Here is a 27275-nt window from a genome sequence, read left to right as displayed (position 1 = left end):
TAAGATGAAAACATGAATCCAATGCTAGTAATCATGTGTTGCTTGCTAGATGGTAGTTCTTTGTCTTGTGGCTGTTTTGGAGGGTTCTTCAAAGATAAGTAACCTCAGATTTCGTGTTGTTATTTCTGATTAAGCTAAGAATCAGTCCCTACTTCATATATATTAGAGTCTCAAGGCGAAATACAAGTGTTTACACACCAACTTGAACACAAAAGTTGATTCAAGAAGAGAATACAACTCCTATAGTGTTGTGGTGTGATTGAGGGTTGTTGTGAGCTACACCAGATGGGGATTTCAAGTTGTATCTACTTCCTAAGGTATGTAAATCATATTATTGGTTGTGCTTAAGGTTAATCATGTATTGTTTGAGTTAAAATCTTCAAGATAGTAATTGACATGGCATAAGGAATCATTATATTTTTTTGTGTGGGCTGTGTTGAGGCTATATATATGGTTTGTTGTGGCTGTAAATTATTATAAATAGTTTGATTATGTTATGGTTGTTGTTGTTAAGCTTATCTATATGCTAATTCAGTGGATTGAAGAAGATAACATGAAAAATAAGTGGTTGACGATAAAGGTTAAGGTGCTAGGTGTGTGGACTATTTTTGAAGATTATTCTTATGATATTTTGGGATGAAAATGATATGGTAAGCATAAGTATGATGTTATATAAGTTGTATGTAGATTCATGGAAAAGGAAAAGGAATTGGATTAAATTATATTTTGTTAATTATAAATCGAGCTTACCGCTCAAAATGGTTGTTGAAGTAATGAGAGAGCTTATTGTGAATTATATTGTTCTTGTTTGGGCTGTTTGGTAACTTTTAGTAACTTATGGGATGTAGTAAAAATAGGGAAGGTGCTGTCCGTTTTCTTGTAGAATATTGGTTTTGAAATATGAGAGTTACAATGCTTATATGATGACGACGAAGTCGGGTTACTCATTGTAGACGTAAGAAGATCATATTGAGATTGGTTGACGATCGGAGAGAAGATTGCAAAGGTATGTTAAGGATATCCATTCTTTCCTTTTTTGGCATGATCCATATGATACAAACGAAACATGCAAATGCAGAACTTTCATAAATGACTCTATTTATAGAAGTACTAGGGGTGCCTATGTTCTTGATTCCCCATGTGTCCTATCATTATATCTTCTGTTCATGGGTATTAGAAAAATACGTAAGTTATTAAAATTTATCCGAAGGCATATTGATCTTATGACATTCCTAGAAATCTTACTGACTTACTTCATTATGCATTGCATTCATTTATACATGTACATTGACCCATGACCAGATGGTGTTATATATGCATATATTATATGTATATAGGATATGAGAAAAGATTATGGTATTATATATGCACCACCGCCTGATCAGCTGGTATACGTTGATGATTTCGCCTATAGTGGCTGAGATGATATGATGGGATACTCTCAGAGGCTTGATGATGTTATGTACGCATATACCTATGCATGGTATGGCATTTATACGCACATTCATGACATTATAAATTTTTCATGATTCACAGAGCTATTCAGAATTACAAGTTGAGTTATTTACTCCATGTTTCTTTCATGTCTTTTATATACTAATGCCATGCCTTACATACTCGGTACTTTATTTGTACTGACGTCCCTTTTGCCTGGGGACGCTGCATTTTATGCCCGTGGGTCCCGATAGATAGGTTGTTGAGAGTCCTCCTAGTAGCCTATCAGCTCAGTGAAATATGTTGGTGCACTCCACTTGCTCCGAAGTTGTATTTGGTCAGTATGATTTGGACATATATTGATTGGTACGGTGGGGCCCTGTCCCGACCTTTATGGTGTTTATGTACTCTTAGAGGTTTGTAAACATATGTCATGTATATAGATGATTGTATGGCCTTGTCGACTTATGTATTGAGTGTGCAAATGATCATGTTGGCCTTATAGGCCCGTATGCCACATTTATAAGCTTCTATATCTTGTTGCGTCATCCTATGTCGAGTATTCTCTTATGTTTAATTCTAGTTACCTCATGACGGCCTTTTCGGTTCATTTACCCATGATAGTATGATATGAAGGATACATTATGTTGGTACTCGGTTGAGTTAGGCACCGGGTGCCCGTCGCGGCCCTACGATTTGTGTCACGACCCAAAATCCACCAAAGGTCGTGAGGGCACCTAACACCGCCTTCAGGCAAGCCAACTGTGAATGATTAACCTAATTACTCATTTTAGTATTTTGAAATGAAAATTCTCATTTAATTAAATAGTATGAAATAGAACTTACTGGGTAAATGATGATATTTACTCGAATTACAATGATGAACCACCCTTTGGAATCCCTAAAATCCGGTGTCACAAGTGCACGAGCATCTACTAGGAAATATAATAAAATACAACATATGTCTGGAATACAAATTAGACAGGATAATATAAATAGCTCTGATGGAGACTCTGCAAGTTGTGGATCGTAACATGAAACGCAACTCACGGTAAGTCCCCGCAACATCTATGTCACTGCGCCCAAATGACCACCAAACATATATGTGCCTGCACAAAAATGTACAACAAGTGTAGCATGAGTACGTAAATCAACGCGTACCCAGTAAGTATCTAGCCTAACCCCAGAGAAGTAGTGATGAGGGATCGACATCGATACTTACTAGCGGTCCAATAAGATAGTTATAATAAGAAGTAAACAGATATGGGGCAGAGTAAACAAACGAAATAAACAAGTGTAAATACGCGATACGATCCTCCTCTCGACGATAGGCTCAAACTTTCAATTAGCATTCACCTCCTCAACCGGAGCATAAATATATAATGGACCTCACCAAATAGGTCATCATGATTCAGATCGGGAAGACTCGTAGATACATTGACTTCTTGTCAATTATTACGCACGATTCTATTAGAGTATTTTACAGAAATCCCTAGGTGTACGACCCAATCCCATTATAATACGTGCACTGCCGAGGGTCGAACGGGACGAACCATAGATGCATCTATTATCCTGCCGAGGCGAACGGCCCGCTCCCATGAGAGTGTGGTACATAATTCTGCCGAGGCGAACGGCTCGATCCCATTAGAACAAGAAGATTTAAGGAAAACCTTTCATTGAAAACACACGATGTGGGAGAAATTCGTATAAGGAGTACAATTATTCCACGGCTAGTTATGAAGCTCGTCAAATCTCTACAAAAGCAAGTATATCACTCTACACAAGTCTAGTCTCAAGTCACATCGTAAAAATAAAGGAGTTTAATAGACAGGAAACAACTCAAGTAGTACAGCTATAGCATGGTGTGAGCCTAAGTCTACCCGGACATAACATAAATCTAGCTACGCACGGAATCTCGTCACCTAGTGCGTACGTAGCCCCCGCAATAAGTAACACATAACAAATACATCTCCTAGAGGTAGTTTCCCCCTCACGGAGTTAGACAGGAGACTTACCTCGCTCTGAAGTTCCAAAACCGACTCCAAGGCCTCTCTAACACCTCAAACAAAAGCCCATTGATCCAAAACTATTCAAACAACGTGCAAACCAGTCAAAATACATTCTAATACCCATAATTAATCAATTTAAACAATTCCCAACTCCACTCGAAGAGTCTATAAAATCAATCATCGGCCCCACGTGCTCGAATTTCGAAATTTCGAAGATAAAATTTACCCATAACACCACGAACTCAAATATATGATTTATTCCAAATTCCATGTCCAATTTCGTGGTGAAAATTCAAAAATACCAATTTCTAGGTTTCTTTCAAAATCTCATATTTTCTACCAATTTTCATGCTTGAATCCACATAAAAACCATGTATTTAACTCATAATATGAATAAATCACTTACCCTACTATAGTTGATGAAGATGGCACTCTAAAAGTGCTCCAAAATCGGCTCTCATGGACGAAATGAGATGAAAATGGGCCAAACCCCCGTTTTAAGAAAGCCCCACTGCCCAGCACAAATTTTGCTTCTGCGGTGAGAAGGTTGCTTCTACGACAGCCTCTTCTGCGGCTCCAAGTCTCGCACCTGCGAGAAACCAAGCCAAGGTCACTGGCCACTTCTGTGGCCCTCATGCGCATCTGCGCCCACGCTTCTACGCTACCAACTCTGCAGGTGCGGTTCTGCTTCTGCGGTGAGATTGTCACATCTGCGGTCTCAGCACTGCCCAACGAAATCTGTACTTGCGTCCCTCTTGGATACTTCTGCGGCTCCGCACTTGCGGCCAATACCTCGCAGGTGCGGTTACACCAGAAGACAGCTGCTTCAACCTTTCTTCCAAGTCCAAACTCAATCCGTTAACCACCCGGAATCCACCCGAGGCCCTCGGGACCTTAACCAAATATACCAACACGTCCCAAAATACAATACGAACTTAGTTGAAGCCTTAAATTATGTCAAACAACATAAAAATCATGAATCGCGCTTCAAATCAAACTTATAAATTTCCAAATTCCCAAATTCTATATCTTATGCCGAAATGTATCGAATCAAGTCCGATTGACCTCAAATTTTGCACACAAGTCATAATCAACATTACGGACCTGCTCCCAGTTCCAGAATCGGAATTCGACCCCGATATCAGAAAGTCCACTCCCGGTACACTTCTCAAAATCATCCAAATTTCCAACTTTTGCCAATTGACTCCAAAATGACCTACGGACCTCCAAATCAACATCCGGACGCACCCGTAAAACCAGAATCACCATACAGATCTATTCCTAGACTCGTAAACCCAAACGCACATTGATAACATTATCATACGAAATGCCAACTTTCCACAATAAGCGTTAAAATGCTCCCGGGTCATCCAAAACCTGATTCGGATATACGCCCAAGTCCAAAATTATCATACGAACTTGTTGGAACTTTCAAATCCCAATTTCGAGGTAGTTTACTCAAAAGTCAAACCTTAATCAATCCTTCTAACTTAAGCTTCCGAGATGAGAATATTTCTTCCGAATCAACTCTGAACTTCCTGAAATTTAATTCCGACCACACGTGCAAGTCATAACACCTAAAGTGAAGCTACTCAAGGACTCAAACCGATGAATGAATCACTATAGATCAAAATGACCGATCATGTTGTTACAGTTTGGGTCGTGACAAAAGTGGTATCAGAGCAGTTCTGTCGTAGGGAGTCTACAAGCCGTGTCTAGTAGAGTCGTGTTTATAGGTGTGTTGTGAACCACACTTATAAGAAGGAGGCTACATGGAATTTAGGACTGTCACTCTTTCTTCTTACTCTATATAGTGCGGTAGAGCTCAGTTGTAATAATTCAAACTCCTAAATTTTATTTTATTCGTAATACAGGGGTACCTACATCCAGAAAGACAGTTGGTAAGAGATTGAATATGGTTGTGGAAGAGTTGAATAAGAGGAACTCGATTTTGCATCATGCTTATGATGAGTAAATGTGAGGTCTTCAGCAGATCATGTGTGTACTAAGATGTGTAAGCTTCTTGATAAGGAGCCCTAAGGCAAGAATATATATCCACCCATATGGTAAAAAGAAATAAGAGAATCAGAAGGTAGATACAAGTTTCGGCAAGTAAAAGAAGCAAGATGAAGAAGGGCACAAGGTACCTAGTTAATGAAGATTATCAGTATTTGCAATTCAGACAGAGAAATACAAGCATTATGAGTTACTTTCAACAGTAATAGAGTTATATACAATTGGCCACACTCATCTTAATTATGCCCTATGGGAGCCAGCATATATAGTTTAAGAGAAGGATATGATATCAGGATCCGGTTGGGGTTAGAGTAGCCCAAAAATGGTGGATGGATTGTTATCATTAGCTAACATTTCCGAAGATAGTGCAAATGTAGTAATAGATCTCCTTGTAAGATACCCAGATGGTGAACTCTAGAATAGTACAGTCAGATATGAATACTAGAATGTTCAGAAATTTCAGAAGATAGGCAGTGGTATCCTAGAAGGGATAAATATTTACCTTAGTATGACTCCAGCCCCGAGTAAAAAAAGGAGAATGCTAGGCATTAAGAAGAGCCAGTAAGATGAAGCAAGGGGAGCTAAAAGTGAAAGAACGTTTTGTTGAAGTTTTTAGAATAAAGTGATAGACAAAAATATTATCCAGAGAATAAAAAGAGAGCAAATGAAGCATCATGAGTAAGATGTGATATATGGGTGATAACGGTAAATCAAAATATGACACGATGACATAATCTATAGTCAAGTGAAGAAAAAGACAAGAGGAGACATGCCTTGAAATAATAGAAGAGTATATGCCATAAAGTCATATCCTTCTTTAGAGAAATAAGTTGGTGACTCCAACGTGATTACCAGAAGGAAACGTTAGACCCTAGAGTAATAGAAATTAGTATGAGTTGGTGAACAAGATAAAATGAATATGAATTAGGGACCGAATGATTTGACAATGGCCGGTATCATGAGAATTTTAGAGATCACATTAAGGCGATAATAGAATGGACAACAGAAGAATAACCTTTAAAGGTCATTCAGGAAGACGCTTCCCTAAAGCGAGCACTGTGAGCAAAGTTAAGCTTAAGGGACTAAGTGTGCCAGTTGCGCTAGGTGTCACCCTCGTGCGTAAGAACTTTAGTTATCCTTGGTATAGAAGGGTTACCGCAAGGCGGGTAAGATGTTAGTAAATATGTGAAAAGACGCCAAAGATGAAGAGGTAACTATGGAATAGTAAAGAAAGAATACGGTAAAAAGGTGAAAGGAATGAACATTATGCAAGCATGATGCCGGGGAGAGGAAGTAAGGGTTCCGCAACAGATGATACTGATAAACAAGTGGGAATGAACACTCGATACATAAGGAGCCAGTACGAGAGGGAAGTTAAGACAAAGGACATAACCCAAGAGGGGTTACACAGAATATAGACATGAGAATAGAGCAACGAGTAGATAGTAGTTGATTAACAAAGAGTCTAGTTATGGCTACACAAGAAGATACAGACAAATCAGCAGATTGTCCAAGATAAACATAGTGAAACCCAACATAGGGAATTCAATCTCACAAATATGATGACATCGTGATCCTTGAGAAATATTCAAATAGGAGTTGAGGTTGTTAAAGGTAACGTATAAGTGTTACAAAAATAGTAGACGGTGCCACTGAGAAGACAGTCAAAAATTTCAGTTCAGAAGCAACCCTACAAGCACAATGACGCAGAGGTAAAAAACTAAGGATAATTATAGGCAAGTAAGAACATCAAAGATTCCTTCGGGTATGCGATGTAATAAGCTCGTAGCTTTACATGAGTCAGAGGGTCTCCACTATGTACTACCCCGAAAGACTAACTGAGGAAATAAAGAAGAAGGCTTCAACCTAAGTATAGTGATATAAAAACGAAATGGTCTTGTAACAATAGTCTCACTACAATATTATATACACTCCATAAGAAAGTGGCATCATCATTGCTAATGAACGAGAAGTAAAAATCAAAGGTGATATTTGAGATCATATGAGTTACAAGAAATTTTAGTATTCATGGGCAACAAGATAAGCCAAGTATTCATGAAACAAGTGGCAGAACGACCAGGAAAAGTAATTGCTTACATTTAAAGACAACTGAGAAGGCACAAAAGGAAATCTATGGTGCTAGCAAGTTAAAGAAAAGTTACGAGTAGTATGAATAGATATGTGTAGGTCGCAAGCTAAAGTATCATAGAGCGACAAGGGTTTAGGTAGATAGGAGTAAGGATAAGTAAAGATGAGTGAGAAGGTGACAAGAATAGGTAAGGCCTGGGATTAAGACCATCAAAATAAGAGCTGATGGTTTCCGTAAGTAATAGAAAGCTCAGTATAGCTTGAATTGACTCGGATGCGTGTAAGACTAGGAGCAATTAGAAGAGATGAAATGCTGCCCTGGTAGTATAATATGGGTGTAATTATGATAGATAAGAGGACGACGTTTAGGCCTTTGATTGAGTAATGATTTTGAAAAAAAGGATTTCATAAATTGCACTGGATTAGAACCCATATGAGGAATCACGTTGGGATGCTATGAAATACAGTTTTTGAAGTATAGTATTGTCCCTAGGTGGATTAGGAAAATCACTTCAAATGTTCCTCGATGAGACGTGATGCCCTAGTGACAATGTATTACGTAAGAGGTCTCAAGTTATCAGTGGTAGATATAGATCAATATTAAGGTGAATCAACAATAGATGGATAAAAATTCCAAAGTATAAGAGGAGGTTATGATGACATTCTTTAGATGAACAGTAATAAGGAAGCATTAAAGGACTTAGATTTATACATATGGGATAAGAAGTGAGAGAGTAATCTAGAGTTGGGTAGTAGACCTCGGTAATAATAAATCGAAGTAAGTGTTATAGTACGGTATGACCTACCTAGATGCACTAAGGCCATAATGACAGATAACCAAGGCTAGGAAACAAAATATAGCAATAGTGGTACATTCAACAAAGTACCAAGTGAAGAACTTCAGTATACCTATAGATGTCAAGAGGGGAAGCTGGTCGTAGTCCTGTATATGTTCACAAAGTGAGGCCTAGAGATTGGCTAAAAGCTAGAGGAAAATTAGAGAAGAGTCGCATAGGCGCACATACAAGGACAAAGTCATACAGACTGCATGATAGAAGGTAGCAATAATTACGAGATTGGAAGAATTCTGACCACGAGTCGTGGCATGAGAAAGAGGCCTAAAGGGGGGAATGCCCTGGCCTTTAGATTTATTCATAGAACAGTTGCCTAGATGGCAAAGGACAATATTAAAGTATTCATAAGAGCCATAGGTTATGGGAATGATAAACACACCAGTCAATATTCGAGGAGGAATGTTCCAAAGGGGGGAATGATGTTACACCTCATGTTTTTGTACGTGAAAGTACGTCGTAAGTCAATTGATGTAAGCTTGAAAATGAGATCCTTTTTGAAAGTGTATAAAGTGATTTAATGATGTTACGTCACATTTTCACAAGCCTTTTAGAGTTATCATTCGGGGACAAATGTTTCTAGGGTACATGTTGTTACACCCCATACTTCAGACGTCACTGTCATTATAGAATTATCTAATGTAAGCAAAAAAAATGAAATCCTTTTACAAGGATAAGAAATGTTTACCGAAGTCTTAAGTTAAGATAAATATGAGACTTGTTAATCATGCTTTAAATGAGTTTAAAGTCATGATATGACTATATATGATATTTGTATATGAAATATAAAGTTTGGGAAAAATCGGATTTAAGTTGCGGAAACAAACGACTAAGGATTTGCCTTGTAATGAAGCTTTTTGAGCAATACATTTCGTAATCTTTATGATGTCTTTTTGGGAATATTATATACAAAATTTAAGATCTTTGAGTCTAGTTTCTAAATTATTTAACCATTCATCGATATGATATCGAAGTAGAGAGATATTCGTATTTTCGCGAGAATACGCAAGCAGCACCCACGGGACCCACAAAATCGAGGGGAAATTCCAGCTTGTATTAAAGTCAATTTTCCGTCGTTTTAACTTATTTTTCTGGTCCAAAACAGTTCCTTAATTCTCTCCAATGGTTCCTCCATGATTCTATGGTGAGAACCTAAGATGAAAATATGAATCCAACGCTAGAAATCCTATGTTGCTTGCTAGATCATAGTTCTTCGTCTTGTGGCTATTTTGGAGGGTTCTTCAAAAGCAAGTAACCTAATATTTCGTGTTGTTCTTTATGATTAAGCTAAGAATCAGTCCCTCCTTCATATATATTAGAGTATTAAGGCGAAATACAAGTGTTTACACACCAACTTGAACACAAAAATTGATTCAAGAAGAGAGTACAACTCCTATAATGTTGTGGTGTGATTGAGGGTTGTTGTGAGCTACACCAGCTGTAGATTTCAAGTTGTATCTACTGAATAAGGTATGTAAATCATGTTCTTGGTTGTGCTTAAGGTTAATCATGTGTTGTTTGAGTTAAAATCTTCAAGATAGTAATTGACATAGCATAAGGAATCATTATCTTTTTTTTTGTGGGCTGTGTTGAGGCTATATATATGGTTTGTTGTGGCTGTAAATTGTTATAAATAGTTTGATTATGTTATTTTTGTTGATTTTAAGCTTATCTATATGCCAATTCAGTGGATTGAAGAAGATAACATGAAAAACAAGAGGTTGACGATAAAGGTTAAGGTGCTAGGCGTATGGACTATTTTTGAAGATTATTCTTATGATGTTTTAGGATGAAAATAATATGGTAAGAATAAGTATGATTTTATATAAGTTGTATACAAATTAATGGAAAAGAAATTGGATTAAATTATATTTTATTAATTATAAATCGAGCTTGCAGCTCAAAATGGTTGTTAAAGTAATGATAGAGCTTATTATAAATTATATTGTTGTTGTTTGGGCTGTTTCGAGACTTTTAGTAACTTATGGGATGTAGTAAAAACAGGGGAGGTGCTGTCTATTTTATTGTAGAATATTGGTTTTGAAATATGAGAGTTACAATGCTTATATAATGACGACGAAGTCGGGTTACTCATTGTAGACGTAAGAAGATCATATTGAGATTGGTTGACGATTGGAGAGAAGATTGCAAAGGTATGTTAAGGCTATCCATTCTTTCCTTTTGGCATGATCCATATGATACAAACGAAACGTGTAAACGTGGAACTTTCATAAATGTATCTATTCATAGAAGTTCTAGGGGTGCCTATGTTCTTGATTCCCCATGTGTCCTATTATTATATCTTCTGTTCATGGGTATCAGAAAAATACGTAAGTTGCTAAAGTTTATCCGAAGGCATATTGATCTTATGACATTCCGAGAAATCTTACTGACTTACTTCATTATGCATTGCATTCATTTATACATGTACATTGACCCATGACCAGATGGCATTATATACGCGTATATTATAGTATATGAGATATGAGAAAAGGTTATGGCGTTATATATGCATACCGCCTGATCAACTAGTATACGTTGATGATTTCGCCCATAGTGGCTTAGATGATATGATGGGATGCCCTCAAAGGCTTGATGATGTTATGTACGCATATACCTATGCATGATATGGCATTTATACGCATATGCATAACATTATAAATTTTTCATTATTCACAGAGCTATTCAGAATTACAGGTTAAGTTCTTTACTCTATATTTCTTTCATGTCTTTTATATACTATTGTCATGCCTTACATACTCGGTACTTTATTTGTACTGACGTCCATTTTGCCTGAGGACGCTGCGTTTTATGCCCGCAGGTCCCGATAGACGGGTTGAGAGTCCTCCTAGTAGGCTATTAGCTCAGCTGAAGATATTGGTGCACTATACTTGCTCCGGAGTTGTATTTGGTTAGTATGATTTGGACATGTATTGATTGGTATGGCGGGGCCCTATCCTGACCTTTATGGTATTTATGTACTCTTAGAGGCTTGTAGACATATGTCATGTATATAGATGATTGTATGGCCTTGTCGACCTATGTTTTGAGTGTACAAATGATCATGTCAGTCTTATAGGCCCGTATGTCACATGTATAAGCTTCTATATCATGTTGGGTCAACACATGTCGAGTATTCTCTTATGTTTAATTCTAGTTACCTCATGACGGCATTTCCGGTATATTTACCCATGATAGTATGATAAGAAGGATACGTTACATTGGTACTCGATTGAGTTAGGCACCGGGTGCCCATCGCGGCCTTACGGTTTGGGTCGTGACAGCCAGTTAGGTGTTAATTCGAATGAGGTCAAATAAAACCTAAGTTTAATCATGGCTGAGAGCCAGTTAGGTGTTAATTCGAACGAGGTCGAATATAACCTAAGTTTAGTTAGATATGTTTCTAAGTGCAACATTTGTTGACGTTGTGAACTTTAAGGCACATTGCTTTGGTTGTATATCCGGAGAAATAGAAATAAACTTCATGCATTTGCATTTTGTTCAAACATTTGGAGAAAGTTACATCTTTTTTGGGGCGTTGGCTGGTATTCTAGTCCCAGTTTATCTAGTCTCTTCATTGTCCGGTCGGGAGAGGTCTTGAGAGGTCGGCAATGGACTAATCGTCCCGTGCCTCCATCCGTGTGTACTTCGACCTGAAGTGTCCCCTTCGTTGCCTCGTTAAACACCTCCTTAAGAAAACCCAATTGGGACAAAACTCAAGTGAGGGGAAAAGAGTATTTGAGGTGGGGTAATGTTCCAGTTGTTTGGTTGTAGCCTTCCTTCCATTGTTTCTAGTTGGAATGACCCTTTGTTCGTTGTTGCTGTGATTTTGTACGGGTCATCCCAATTTGTTCCCAGTTTACCTTCCCGTGGGTTTTTGCTTGCTAGTGTTTTAGATTTAAGCACGTCGTCCCCAACTTTGAGCGGCCCGACCTTTGCCTTTTTGTTATAATAACGCTATGCTTGTTGTTTTTGGGCAATCATCTTACGTAGGTCATATCTCTCCGTTCATCGACTTCATCGAGCTCCTACCTTCTGCTTTCATCATTCCCTGGTCCGCTTTCGTATGAGTATCTTAGACTGGGCTCCCCGACTTCGACTGGAATTACTGCGTCAGTCCCATAGACTAATGAGTAAGGCGTCTCTCATGTTCTTGTCTTCGGCGTTGTTTGGTAGGCCCAAATTACTTCTGGTAATAATTCTGGCCACAAACCTTTGGCGTTTTCAAGTTTTTTCTTCATGATGTTCAGTATCGACTTGTTAGAGGGTTCCGCTTGTCCGTTGCCCGCGGGATGATATGGCGTTGAGAGTATTATTTTAATATGCCATTTTTCAAAACATTTAATGACTTTCTTTCCTATAAATTGGGGTCCGTTGTCGTAGCTGATCTCTTTGGGGAGGCTGAATCGGCATATGATATTTTTCCATACGAATGCGATCACTTCCTGTTTGCATATTTGGGCGAATGCTCCTGCTTCTACCCATTTAGAGACATAGTCAATCAAAACCAAAAGTAATCATACGTTACCTCGTCCTACCGGGATGGGGGGGCTACGATGTCCATTCCCCTTTTGATTAATGGCCAAGGGGAAGTGATTGAGTGAAGGTGTTCGCCTGCTTGTTGAATCATTGGGGCATACTTTTAGTATTGCTCACATTTTTTCACGAAGTCCGTGACCTCTTTTTTCATGGTGGTCCAGTAGTACCCTGCCCGTATAAGGCATCTGACCAAAGCCTGATTGCCAGAATGAGCTCCGCAATGGCCTTCGTGGACCTCTTCAAGAATGCGCCGCGTTTGATTTTAGCCCAAGCATTTCGTTAGAGACCGATGTACGTTCTCTTATACATGTAGTTATAGATGATATTATACCTCGCTATTTGCATTCTCAGTTTCTTGGTTTTTGTTTTATCACATGGGAGTACGTCGTCCTGCAAATATGTGACAATACGGTTGCGCCAGTCCCAAGTCAGGTTTATGGTTCTTACCTCGATTAAGTCTATCGATGAGTTAAGAAGGTGGACTACACTTCTGTCTCCGGTTGCAATATTTTTAGTGGCTGTGCCTCGGTATTCTATGTTTAGGGGATTTGGTTGAGTTGGCATTCATCGAACTTGGGCAGTAGCTTGGAGATCTCGGTCTGGTACTTTTGCAACCTTTGTTCCTTGATTTGGAAAGTTCCTGTGACTTGGTTGACAATGAGTTGGGAATCACAGCGTAGTCTTAGCCGCTTCGCCCCATATTTGAGTGCTAGTCTCAACCCTGTAATTACGGCCTCATACACGGCCTCATTGTTAGTCATGTCCGTGCACCTTATGGACTGGCGAATCACTTTGCCGGTTGGGACCTCGAGTACGAGTCCTAGTCCGGACCCTGACGCGTTGGATGCACCGTCAGTGTACATGACAGAGGTCTTGTGCTTGGGGAAAAGCGTGGACGACTTCTTTTTCGACTTCGGGTATTATTTTTGCACTGAAGTCGGCGACGAAGTCCGTAGAGACTTGTGACTTTATTGATGTTTGCGGCTGATATGTGATATCATGCTTGCTTAGTTCGATGGCCCAATTGGCCAACTTGCCTGATAGCTCGGGTTTATGTAAAATGCTTCTTAGGGGAAACGTCGAGACAACCAAGATGGGGTGGCATTGGAAATATGATCTAAGCTTTATTGAAGTTATAACTAAGGCCAGAGCTAATTTTTCAAGGTGAAGGTATCTCATCTCAGTGTCGACTAGTGTTTTGCTAATGTAATAGATGGGAAATTGCATACCTTTATTTTCTCGGGCCAGGACTGCGCTTACAGCTACTTCAGATATGGAGAGGTAGACGAGGAGATGTTCCTCTGGCTCTGGTTTTGAAGTAATGGTGGCGATGAGAAATATGCTTTTAATTTCTTCAGGGCTTGGGTGCACTCAGAAGTCCACTGGAGGTCGTTATCCTTTTTTAGCACGCTGAAGAATCTGTGGCACCTATCCGATGATCGCGAGATGAACCTTGAAAGGGCGACGATATGGCCAATTAATCTCTAAACCTATTTTTTGGTGGTGAGGTGCTCTGGTATTCCTTCGATGGCTCTAATTTAGTCAGGATTGACCTCGATCCCACTGCGAAACCAAGAAACCTAAAAATATTTCAGAGGCCACACTGAATGCACACTTTTCGGGATTCTATTTCATTCTGTACCGTCTGGGTATGTCGAAGGTCTCTCTTAGGTGGTAGATGTGATCCTCTTTCCTTTTGGACTTGACCAGCATGTCATATATATAGACCTACTTCATTTTGTCGAGTTGGATTTTGAACATCTTCGTTACTAACCTTTGGTAAGTTGCCCATGCGTTTTTCAACCTGAAGGGCATGACCCTGTAACAGTCCCCTGATGGGTGACGAAAGTGGTTTTCTCTTGATCCTCTTCTTCCATTAGGACTTGATTATAACCCGAGTAGGCGTCCAAGAAACTCAGTAGTTCATGTCCGGCTGTCGCGTCGATGAGTTGGTCGATATGGGGTAATGGAAATGAATCCTTGAGCATGTTTTGTTCAAATCTGTAAAGTCTACGCATATCCTCCATTTCCCATTCTTCTTTTACACCATGACCACGTTGGCAACCTATTAGGGGGTATTTCGACTCCCTGATGGAGCCATTTTCCAATAGTTTTTCCACTTCTTCGCGTATTGCATCATTAATTGTTCCATTGAACTTACGCCTAACCTACCTCACTAGGGCATGGAATGGATCGATGTTCAGTTTGTGTGTGGCGATTTCCTTTGGGATACTTGACATATATGCATGGCAAAAGGCGAACAAGTCCACGTTATTAGTTAAGAATTGACGAAATTTACCTAGTTCCTGAAGCTTATATCCGATGTAAGCTTTCTTGTTGTGGTTGTTGTTGTTTAGTAGAACGGGGTCGAGGTCTTCTATGGTCGATCATGCGGCTTCCATTGTATCGGGGTCTCTGATGATTTTTTTGCTATCATCGCGCACCGACCCCGACCCTATTGATTGTTATGCCTTTTTCTCTCTGTCTATTTGCTCAGTGACTGTGCAGTCTAGAGTGATGCGGTAACATTCCCTGGATGTGCGTTGTTCTCCTCGTATACTAAATATTCCTCATGGAGTTGGGATTTTGATGACTTGGTACAAACTGGAGGGGGCGGCTCTCATAGAGTGTATCCATGGCTGCCATATTATGGCATTGTATGTTGTATCCTGGTCCATGATATGGAATGTGGTTTCTAGAGTGACACCACCATCCAAGACGGGGAGTGTGATCTCGCCGGATGTTCGTTCCACTGCATTGTTAAAACCCGTTAGTATGATGCAGCAAGGCACTATCTTATCCTCGAGTTTCATTTGTGCAAGTACTCGAGGGTGGATAATGCATGCACCGCTCCAATCGTCTACCATAATGCGTCTCACATCGGTATCTAAAATTCGTAAAGTGATAACAAAAGCATCATAGTGAGGGAAAACCAAATCGTTGGTATCTGACTTATCGAAGATGATACTTTTTTCAAGTTCATCATACCGTCCGTGGGTGATCGACTATTTGAGCTTGTGGGTTGTGGTGAACTTCATACTTTCTTCGAGTTCATCATCCACCGACGATCATGTGGATGGTGCGAGACGATGCCAAATTGTTTGCCCAAAAAGTATAATTTTTGGTTGAAACTATTATATTTATGCAATAATGCGTTGTTCTCCTCGTATACTAAATATTCCTCATGGAGTTGGTATTTTGATGATTTGGTACAAACTGGAGGGGGGCGGCTCTCATGGAGTGTATCCATAGCCGCCATATTATGGCGTTGTATGTTGTATCCTAGTCCATGATATGGAATGGGGTTTCTAGAGTGATGCCGCCGGCCAGGACGGGGAGTGTGATCTCACCGGATGTTTCGCTCAACTGCATTGTTAAAACCCGTTAGTGTGATGCAGCGTGGCACTATCTTATCCTCGAGTTTCATTTGTGCAAGTAATCGAGGGTGGATAATGCATGCACCGCTCCCATCGTCTACCATACTGTGTCTCACATCGAAATCTAAAATTCGTAAAGTGATAACAAAAGCATCATAGTGAGGGAAAACCAAACCGTTGGTATCTGACTTATCGAAGATGATACTTTCTTCGAGTTCATCATACCGTCCGTGGGTGATCGACTATTTTAGCTTGTGGGTTGTGGTGAACTTCATACTTTCTTCGAGTTCATCATCCGTCGATGATCATGTGGATGGTGTGGGACAACGCCAAATTGTTTGACCAAAAAGTATAACTTTCGGTTAAAACTATTAAATTTATGCAATAATGGGTTAAACCTAGTTAATGATAATATCTCTAGATGCGAATCATGAGGGCGTGGATAAGGTGGGACAGATCCAATAAGAGGTTGACAATAACATGCATTAAATATTCATAAAGTATGAGCAATAATGGAAGAGTAACTGGTAATAAATAGCATGGATTTTGGTTCCTGAAGCTTGCATCCGATGTAAGCTTTCTTGTTGTGGTTGTTGTTGTTTAGTTGAACAGGGTCGAGGTCTTCTACGGTCGATCATGCGGCTTCCATTGTATCGGGGTATCTGATGACGTTTTCGCTATCATCGCGCATTGACCCCGACCCTGTTGATTGCTATGCCTCTTTCTCTCTGTCTGTTTGCTAAGTGATCGTGCAGTCTAGAGCGATGCGGTAGCATTCCCGGGATGTGTGTTGTTCTCCTCGTATACTAAATATTCCTTATGGAGTTGGGATTTTGATGAATTGGTACAAACTGGAGGGGTTGGCTCTCATGGAGTGTATCCATGGCCGCCATATTATGTCATTGTATGTTGTATCCTGGTCCATGATATGGAATGTGGTTTCTAGAGTGACGCCACCGGCCAGGATGGGGAGTGTGATCTCGCCGGATGTTCGTTCCACTGCATTGTTAAAACCTGTTAGTGTGATGCAGCGCGACACTATCTTATCCTTGTTCATTTGTGCAAGTACTCGAGGGTGGATAATGCATACCCCGCTCCCATCGTCTAACATAATGCATCTCACATCGGTATCTAAAATTCGTAAAGTGATAACAAAAGCATCATAGTGAGGGAAAACCAAACCGTTGGTATCTGACTTATCGAAGATGATACTTTCTTCGAGTTCATCATACCGTTCGTGGGTGATCGACTATTTGAGCTTGTGGGTTGTGGTGAACTTCATACTTTATTCGAGTTCATCATTCGCCGATGATCATGTGGATGGTGCGGGACGACGCCAAATTGTTTGACCAAAAAGTATAACTTTCTGTTGAAACTATTATATTTATGCAATAATGGGTTAAACCTAGTTAATGATAATATCTCTAGATGCGAATCATGAGGGCGTGGATAAGGTGGGACAGATCCAATAAGAGGTTGACAATAACATGCATTAAATATTCATAAAGTATGAGCAATAATGGAAGAGTAACTGGTAATAAATAGCATGGAGGATTATGGATTTGAGTATTCGGACGAGGAGCTTGAGGAGCAGGAAGTTGGCATTGAGAATCAGTATTACAATTCAAAAGGTATTTTTTTTTATAAAATGTATGTTTGTGGTTGTGTAAATCAATCGGCTATGACATATTAATGACATGAGTTGAGCTTAAGCAGAGAAACATGAGACTTCATATAGCTGATTCCAACTTGTTTGGTACTGAGGTGTAGTTGTTGTTGTTGTAATCAGCTAGGACATCCCAAAATTAGTTGGGTTTCTCTATATAAATAATTTGATGTTTGATATGCTATTTTGAGACATTGATCAATGGTTTCAGTCTAACTTTTATGTGTAATTTACAAGCTTATATTCATTCTGTACTTTATCAAATGGGCTAGTGTTGTCCATTGAGCCATTGACTGACAATCCGTTAAGAGGCACATCATCAGGAATGAATTCGATCAACGGATTCCCCTTGCCTATTTTGGGCTGGAAGATAAGATTTATGTAGTCCATAGAAAGAAGGAAAGAAATTATTCTGAAGTTTTATTCCTGCTTTCTGAATCTAGAGCTTTTGTCCATGTATATTACCCGTGTTTTAAAAGGCGTGGGTGTAAGGCGAGGCATTTTACATATGCATCGACCCATGACCCCTTGGACGCGCCCCGTGGCATCCCGGCAAGCCTCCCAACGCCTAGCGCCACGGTCGGTCCCATGGTCTCGGCAGCGCCAAGTGACAAGCGCGCATGCGCCTCTGTCGCCCCACCGATAATCAGTGCCAGCGCCCAGCGGCTGGCGAATGCCATCAGTGTCGCGCGCACTGACAATGCCGCACGCACGAACCATCATCTTGCCAATAGTGCCGCACGCACAGACAGTGCCCGCACGCAGATCCAATGCAAAGCACCCGTGCCCAGCCTCTGGCAGATCCAAATAGTGTCGCGTGCGCCAATAGCAATGCGCGCGCAGACCTTGATGCTCAAGACAAAGTTGCTGCCATCGGACTTGCTTCCACCTTGTAGAAGACTAAGTCCTTTTTATTGTAATTATAGAGTAGTTTTACTTCATTCATTTTCAGTGTGCTTCTACAGCTTTCGTAGGTCAACTCATGTAACTTTGGTTTATTTGTTTTAAGCATTATTAAGGGGGACCAAAGCATTCAAACATTCAAGCAATCAAACAATTCTCTGTACTGGTGTCTCTCCCCCCACCCACCCCGACACCGCATATGTATTTTGTAATAGCTTTCATCATCATCAATACAATCATCAGCTTTCATCAGCATTGCTCATTTCCGCTGCTCAATTGATCACGACATTGGTTTTTTCTTACGATACTGACAGTCTAGTTTAGCGTACGGTGGGGGACCTCAGTTGGCGCATAGCAACCGCACTGACATCGGTTGTTTAACCTTACGTCGCCCTTCCAAGGAACTTCAGGAAGGCGTCGCGTAACAGCCCCGTAAGCACGGGGAGAAAGTTGCGTGAATTCTCCGCACTCATGCTAAACATACGGGATATGGGGGACAAAGACAAACTGTTCGCATTCATAGAAGGTTTGAAACCTCATGCCCGTATGGAGATGAAAAGACAACGGGTAGATACCCTGCCCAAGGCCATTTATGCTGCAGAGTGCCTTGGGGATTATCAGTTGGAAACTCATAAGGATAGGTCTCAGCCGCCTGTCCGAGGGGGATACAACGGGAGCCAACTGCTACCCGTGCTTCACTAGCAAATTTTGGACCCAACTCTTCAGTTGCCTCGGATCCAAATTGAGTCATAACTCAAACTTCCATCAACAAGCAGATGGCCAGCCAGACCGGTTCAATGACATGCTGGAGGAATATCTCCGCCAATTTGCAACCTGGTCACAAACACATTGGGTGAAGCTTCTGGATGCTGCTCAGTTGTGTTTCAATTCACAAAAGTGCGCCCATACAAACAAAAACACCTTTGAAATTGTTACCGGACAGCAACCGTTAATCCCACATTATGTGAATGCACTAAACATGCCAACATCTCCTCGAGCTGCCAGTTTCTAGACAGAATGGGAGCAAACTTTAAAGATAGTGCGGAGCTATCTTGTCAAAGCCCAAGAGAGGACAACGAGGTATGCCAAACAAAACCTTCACTTTGTCCAACATCAAGTAGGGGACAAAGTGATGGTGAGAACCCCGAAGCGGAACTTGTTTGCAAAGAGGACCCAAGATCCTCGCCTATTGCAAAAATACACCAGACCATTTTTCATTGAAATGCGCATTGGGAAATCCACATACCAGCTGAACACACCAGCCTGGTGGAAACTCTATCCAGTTTTCCATGTCAGCTGCCTCCAAGCATTTCAGAAATACATGGAAGATCATTCAGAAAGCCATCTCACAACACTGAGGGGAACATACCTCCCAGCCAACAAGAGCCTGACCAATCATCATCATCCGGCAGGTAAGGCTCTGAGGACGTCGCCAACTCAGGTGGGGGAGAATGTCATGGGCTGCTTTCCATCATCGACCCATAACCCCTTGTACGCGCCCCGTGGCATCCCGGTAAGACTCCCAACGCCTAGCGCCACGGTCGGCCCTGTGGTCTCGGCAGCGCTAAGTGACAAGCGCGCATGCGCCTCTGTCGCCCCACCGATAATCAGTGCTAGCGCCCAGCGGCTGGCGAATATCATCAGTGCCGCGCGCACCGACAATGCCGCGTGCACGAACCATCATGTTGCCAATAGTGCCGCACGCACAGACAGTGCCCCGCACGCAGATCCAATGCCAAGCACCAACGCCCAGCCGCTGGCAGATCCAAATAGTGTCGAGCGCGCCAACAGCAATGCGCGCGCAGACCCTGATGCTCAAGACAAAGTTGCTGCCATCGGACTTGCTTCCACCTTGTAGAAGACTAAGTCCTTTTCATTATAATTATTGAGTAGTTTTATTTCATTCATTTTCAGTGTGCTTCTACAATTTTCTTAGGTCAACTCATGTAACTTTGGTTTTTTTTTTTAAGCATAATTCTCTGTACTGGTGTCTCTCCCCCCCGACACCGTCTTGTTTTCTGTAATAGCTTTCATTCAATGCAATCAAGCTTTCTTTCATTCTCAATTCTCTTTTCTGCTCTCTTCAATTGCTCATGACATTGGTTTTCCCGTACGGCACTGACAATCTAGTCTAGCGTACGGAGGGGACCTCAGTTGGCGGACAGCAACCGTACTGACATCGGTTGCCTAGCCTTACGTCGCCCTTCCAAGGAACTTCAGGAAGGCGCCGCGTAACAGTTGGTATCAGAGCCTAGGCTCGACATCGGACGAGGGATTACATTGTAAATATTTTATAAAATAATACAATTACAATAAATATTTATAAACAGGTAAAATTGCATAAAAATTGAAGAAAACTATAAATATGTGAAAAATATATATATAGATTTGCTCCATCCCCACAAAAAACTAGTCAAAACAATCTATTATACGCTACTTAGAAGCACAAGTAACTTGAGTCGAAAAGAATAAAGTTTTCTACATGAAGGAACAAAAAGGATGACTAACCTGCAATTTGAACTTTGAACTTGCTGCTGTGAAGGAGAATGTAGTTCTCTTTGTATTTGTAAAAAAAAAATTGAATATTCGTTGCTTTTAGGAAATATTAGCAAACTAGCGGACAAGATAAAGAATTGGGAAAGACTATGAATTAGGGCTTCAATCAATAAAAAGGTCTTGACTTTTAAATTTAATACATTTCAGTTCCTTTTTAAAACTTTTGAGTAATTACCAAGCCGACTTTTGAAAATTTGGGTATTATATGAAGGGCTTGTTCAACAAATTTTGTTTTAATTTAAAAAAGTCTCTGGGGCTTACGCCTCACTAAAAACGCGCCTCAAACGCCCGGGCGTACGTGTCATAAGACTTTCGGCCCACACATCGCCTCAGGGCATTTTTGGTGCGCCTCGCCCCGAAAACGCCTTTTAAAAACACTGGTCGTTACATGATTTTGTCATTTTCAGTAGGGCATGCATTACAGTGATTATAGTCTTATTCCTGCTTTCTAAATCTAGAGCTTCTTCTCTATTCCCTGATTTTTCAGGTTTGGTTTAGACGGATCCAAAGGGTGCGCTTCAGGTAATTTACATGAGAAGGCAGAATGGTAATTACATTCTTATGCGTCGGAAATTCATCTAAATGGTGTTAATTTTCGCTGAGAAATTGGTGTTGCTGGTTGGTTTCCCATACATAGACTATGCTTCATGCAAAATCTGTTTAACAGAAGGAAAAGTTTATAGACCAATCTAACCTATTGACTGCTTAACAATCGAGGCCCAAGAAAACAATCATAGCTTTTGAACTTATCTTACCAGTTGGAAGTCAAAACTTGTCGGTTGGGTTGTAAAAAGTTTCTCTACTGCTTTCTGCCCAAGCAATTTATTGTGGGATACTACATGCCGAAAGAACTATCAGACACAACGAAAAGCCAGAGAGACCAAAAAGAAGCTGCCCAAGATAATATTCTAACCAAATTACAGCAAAATCCATAGATGAATATAACAATTATCAACTTAGTAGACATTTAGATGACTTGGTTGTCATTAAATTTTGTGAAAGAACATCTTCTCCCTCTAAATGCTGAAGGCTACTATATCACTTTATATTTGGATGTGCAGGTTTGAATTTTAGAAAATTAAGACAATACGTGGGATTACACTGGACAAGGTAGGGGTAAGGTTTGCGTACAACTACCCTCTCCAGACTCCACTTATGAGATTACACTAGGTAATGTTGTTGTTGTTGTTATTCTTGTAAGACAAGACGTGAGTAATAGCCGCATTGATGGCAGCCTTGTGGATGGCTCTTTTTACTACACTTCCATTATACTGCCATAGCATTCTATGCTTTTGGGATTTAAAGTGTGTATGCTTTTGCAGAACAGTTCTGTTGCATGTTGTTGATTGAAAGTAACTAGTAATTAAGGATTTTTGGAGGTTATGTTAGAGGTGTATTTTGTGCCACTAACAGATGTAATATAGACTTAGGATGTGTTTGGTACGAAGGTATTTTCCAATTTTCTCATGTTTTGCTGGTTTAAATATTTTAAAAAATATTTTCCTCATGAACTCATTTTCCTCTAATTGGAGGAAAATGTTTTCCTTATCAAGAGAAGAGAAAATATTTTTCAAAACTCCTTCTCAACCTTCCCCGCCCTATTCCCCACCCTCACTAATCCACCCCACACCCCACCCACCTAACCCCACCCTATGCCTACCCACCCCACCCCCTCTCTCAGAAAAGGCTTTTGTTTTTTCAAATTTCAGTTTTTTTTTGTCACCACCCACCCTACTAACCTCCCCGCAAAAAAAAAAAAATTGTAATTTCAAATTTCTGTTTTTTCATTTTTCTGCACCACCCACCCCCCACTGCCCCACCCATGCACAATTTTTTTTTTTTACTTTTATTTTTTTTTTGTAATTTCAAATTTCTGTTTTTCGTTTTTCTGCACCCCACGCACAATTTTTTTTTTTTTTAACTTTTACTTTTTTTTTGTAATTTCAAATTTCTGTTTTTTCGTTTTTCTGCACCACCCTCCCCCACCCCGAAAAAAAATATTTTTTTTTTTATATATTTTCAGTTTTAGTTTTTTCATCTTTCGGTTTACATGTTCGAAATTTTACAAGTTCCAAAGTTATGCATTCGGATGTTTATGTGTTTGGAAGTTTGCGCGTACCAAACACCGGATAATGAATAAGATTACTACTTGTTTTCCAAGAAAATATTTTCCGTTATACCAAACACACCCTTAAGGTCACCTTACTTCTGATATGATGATGCTGATAGTTCTATGTTACCTCCCTTTACTTCTGATATGCATCTTTCAGTACTAGTAGCTTGATTTTGTTGTCTTGTAAGTGAGGTGTCTAGCCTATTTTTTTCATAAATTATTTGTATAAGTAGTGGGTTATTGTTCCCGATCATGTTTTTCTCTATATATTTCAATTATTTTTTGTAGCTTATTTTTTCATAAAATAACCATTTACGTATGTGATGCACAGTCTAATTTTACAACTATGATAATTGGAAAGCTAGAAATATAACTTGTTTCAGCTCTGAAGTTCATTTTCCTTTGACATGTTTTTTTAAATGCTCAATGATAGGAATTGTATGGGAAGGTCCTTACAATCAAATCAGAATTGTATGGGAAGCTGGTTATCACCGGCGCATCCAGATCCAGTGCCTGAAGTAAGTTTAAAGATACTTTAATTTATAGTCGTCTCTCTTATTCTGTTCAGGTCATTACAACTCCTGTCCTTGGCTGACTAGAGCTCTTACAATCAAATAATTTTGTTATTGGTGGAACAACTAAAAGGAAATAAGAACTGATATACTAAAGTGGCGAATTATACAAGTTAGAGATATTAACTACACAGGTTAGCATCACTAGAAGTGCATATGACTAATGGAAATCAAGAGTGTGCTCCTCAATTTGTTAGTGAGGATTGGTTTTTGAATATTTACTCTTCCTTTGGATATGTAAAAGTTTGTTCTAGCTACAATTCTCAGAGTGAGCCCGTCCATCTGCTCCAGCCTAGGTGGATTGGTTTAACTGGAACAGGTGCTTGTTGGTTGTAGTGGGCCGCCTAACGGATTATTTGAGGTGCATGTAAGCTGGTCCGACTACTATCATCACTAAAATCACACAAAAGGAAGGGGTTGTACAGTGTTATGCAAATCGTACTACCCAAAATAAGTCCGTACAGCAGAAACAACTGAGACTCAAAGACAAATCATACTATCATAAAAGTTAATTTCTGATAGTATCACTAGAAGTGCATAAAAGTTAATTTCTTCTTTGATATTTATCAAACTTCCCCATATCTTAGTATTCTGCAGTTAAAAAAGAATCATTTCAACTTTCTCCTTTGTTGGTCTCAATGCCAGTTGCCACTTGGTTTCTTCTTCAGACTATCATAATTTGTGCAACATGGGAGCCTTCTCAATGCCTGGCCTTGTGTTGTTTTCTTCTCTCTTTAGTTTTAAATCGTTCTCCTTGTCAATAATTCTCAGACCTGCTTCTTTCAATATTCTTTGTTTGTAGTTTGTGCTTTCAGTCTATCTTGCTCAGACTCTTCGAAAATGTGGCCGTATACGTGTCGGATCCTCCAAAAGTAGTGCATTTTTGAAAGATCTGACGCGGGTGTGGCTACATTTTGGAGAGTCCGCGCAACATAACTTTCAGTATATGAAGAAACCACCAATCCAACCAATGATCACCTAAAGCCTCTTAACTCCTCCCTGTTAGCTGATTGACGTGCATTTGAACTACTCAATTAATTAAGAGCTAGTACGGCTCAGCATGAGTTTGCTCCAAATGTAGCACACGTTGTTACCTTTTTTTTTTTTGGGTACATTTCTCTGTCGTCCTATTGCTCAGAAAACCTGCTTTTTCCTGCCGTTCTACTGCTCAAGGGAACACTTCCAAATAATGATCAATTATCATCTTGTTTATCCATAGGCCACTCTAGGAATTTTAATATTTAATGACTTAAAAGAATAAAAAGAAAGCTCCATGCGCCACCTGAGTTTGAGGATATGACTCTGCTCTGGGATTTCAGCATTTTTACATTCAAAAGTTTTTCTTTTCACCACCTTCAAAAGTTGCCTCACTTGTTAAAATTCAGTTCGTTATTTAACTTTGCAGATACTTAGTACTGGCCAACATACTTATGGAATCGCAAGTTAATCCGTTTGATGGGCAGGAGGCAAAACCGTATGTATACCTCTATTCAGCATGTAGTTTATTATGCTTATTTTGTTACACTTTTCTGACTTTCCAAGATCGTATTCCAGGTACAAAAATGACCCAGAAATCTTGGCCATGACAAATTAAGAATCAGGCTTCCTTTCATATCAAAGGTATGAGTAATTCTCATGCATTTGCCAATATTTAAATTATACTTCTCCTCTCTATTCAAATAAGTATTTCGTGCACTCCTACTACTTTTGTAATCGACTTTTTTGTTGAGTGTTTCTTACTTATGTCTATGAGAAAAAATCTGCTGCACTGAAAGTTGTTATGTTCATCTGCACTCAGGAGCTTAATGTACCAGAAGATGATGTGGAAAAGTTTCATTGATATTGGTTAACAAGATTGTTGGTTGCTTACTTTTCACTGTTTCTTAAGCCGAGGGTCTATTGGAAACAGACTCTCTACCTTCACAAGATATGTATAAGGTCTGCGTACACACTACCCTCCCCAGACCCCACTCGAGGGGTTACACTGAGTTTGTTGTTGTTGTTGATATTGGATAACAGGATACAAGGTCATATTGACCAAGCAAACAAGTTGGAGCGTAGTGACAGGTACTTCCACTGTCTTTTTTACATTGAGCTTAAGTTCTATACACTGTATTGTAAATTTGTTTTACAGAATTAGATCACTTACAAAGCGATTACATATAAATCTCTATGATAACATTGCCGGTAGCTTGGTAAAAGATGGTAATTAACATGCTACCGCATGTTAAACTTCACTGATAGCGTATATAACTTAAACTCCCTATTCTTTTTTTCTTTCTTTCTCTAATATTTTGATTTTACAACTTTATTTTTTTGATCTACTTTGTTGGATATTTGCTGCTAAAGGTCAAATGGGACGAAGAAGTATACAGCTATAAATAAAGGGAACACACAATTTCACTCTCTTTATCAAACCATCAGCAATAAAGTGGGATAAAATCTGTGTTCAGCTGAAGAAGACTGATCTGTTGTGCTAGCAACACATGATTAGCAGCAACTTACAAAATGAACAGAAGGACAAGAAGAGTATACTAATATCTCCATTCTACATCTATTTTTTCAACTTTACAAATTTAGCTCTTTGTATTCCGTCCACTTTTTCAATTTGAAATCTCTAAAACTCTGAGAATATGAGTAATTTTATTTTTAAAGAATATGAGTACTTGCATAATTGCTTTGATGTGATCTCTTCCAAGTTGTGAGATGAGCTTATAGAAATTTTGATTTTGCCGAGGTGTTTTACGTCACAAGTTTTTAACTCGCCTATAGAAGCTTCGTTTTTATATGGTTTTTTCAAGTCTGAATAACAGAAAAGGATAAAGTAGGTTGATGTTAGTATAGTAGTAGTCTAATTTGATGAATCTTTTTAATTATGAGTACACTTGAATTGAAAAACAGAAGCCAAATATGAACATATTTAGAAAAAGTGATTGAATAAGTAGTGTTGTTTACAAGTAATTGACAATTTGAAACATTGAATTTCTTTGCAGATAAATGGTAATGCATTCCAATTGCCAGTTAAACCAGTAACCATAATATTTATTATTACTAATCAACCTACTTTTGGCTAAAAAGAAAAGCAAATGATGCCAAAGTTCATTGTCAAATCCCACTAAGAGAGAAAATGAAAGAAAGTTCTTGTCAAATT

General features: G+C 39.5%; 1 long non-coding RNA gene across 1 annotated transcript; it reads left to right on the top strand.

Moving 5' to 3' along the window:
- The first annotated feature begins 23768 nt into the window (after positions 1–23768).
- Positions 23769–26849, top strand: LOC107761765 (uncharacterized). The gene is made up of 5 exons (XR_001642639.2): positions 23769–24070; positions 25530–25598; positions 25679–25744; positions 25923–26191; positions 26474–26849. It is a non-coding gene; the product is annotated as an uncharacterized LOC107761765 (long non-coding RNA).
- The last annotated feature ends 426 nt before the right edge of the window (positions 26850–27275 follow it).

This window comes from Nicotiana tabacum, chromosome 24 (genome assembly GCF_000715075.1).
Source record: "Nicotiana tabacum cultivar K326 chromosome 24, ASM71507v2, whole genome shotgun sequence".
Classification (NCBI taxonomy): Eukaryota; Viridiplantae; Streptophyta; class Magnoliopsida; order Solanales; family Solanaceae; genus Nicotiana; species Nicotiana tabacum.
The sequence above is the reverse complement of the archived record's forward strand: the minus strand, read 5'-3'. Positions and strand labels throughout refer to the sequence as shown.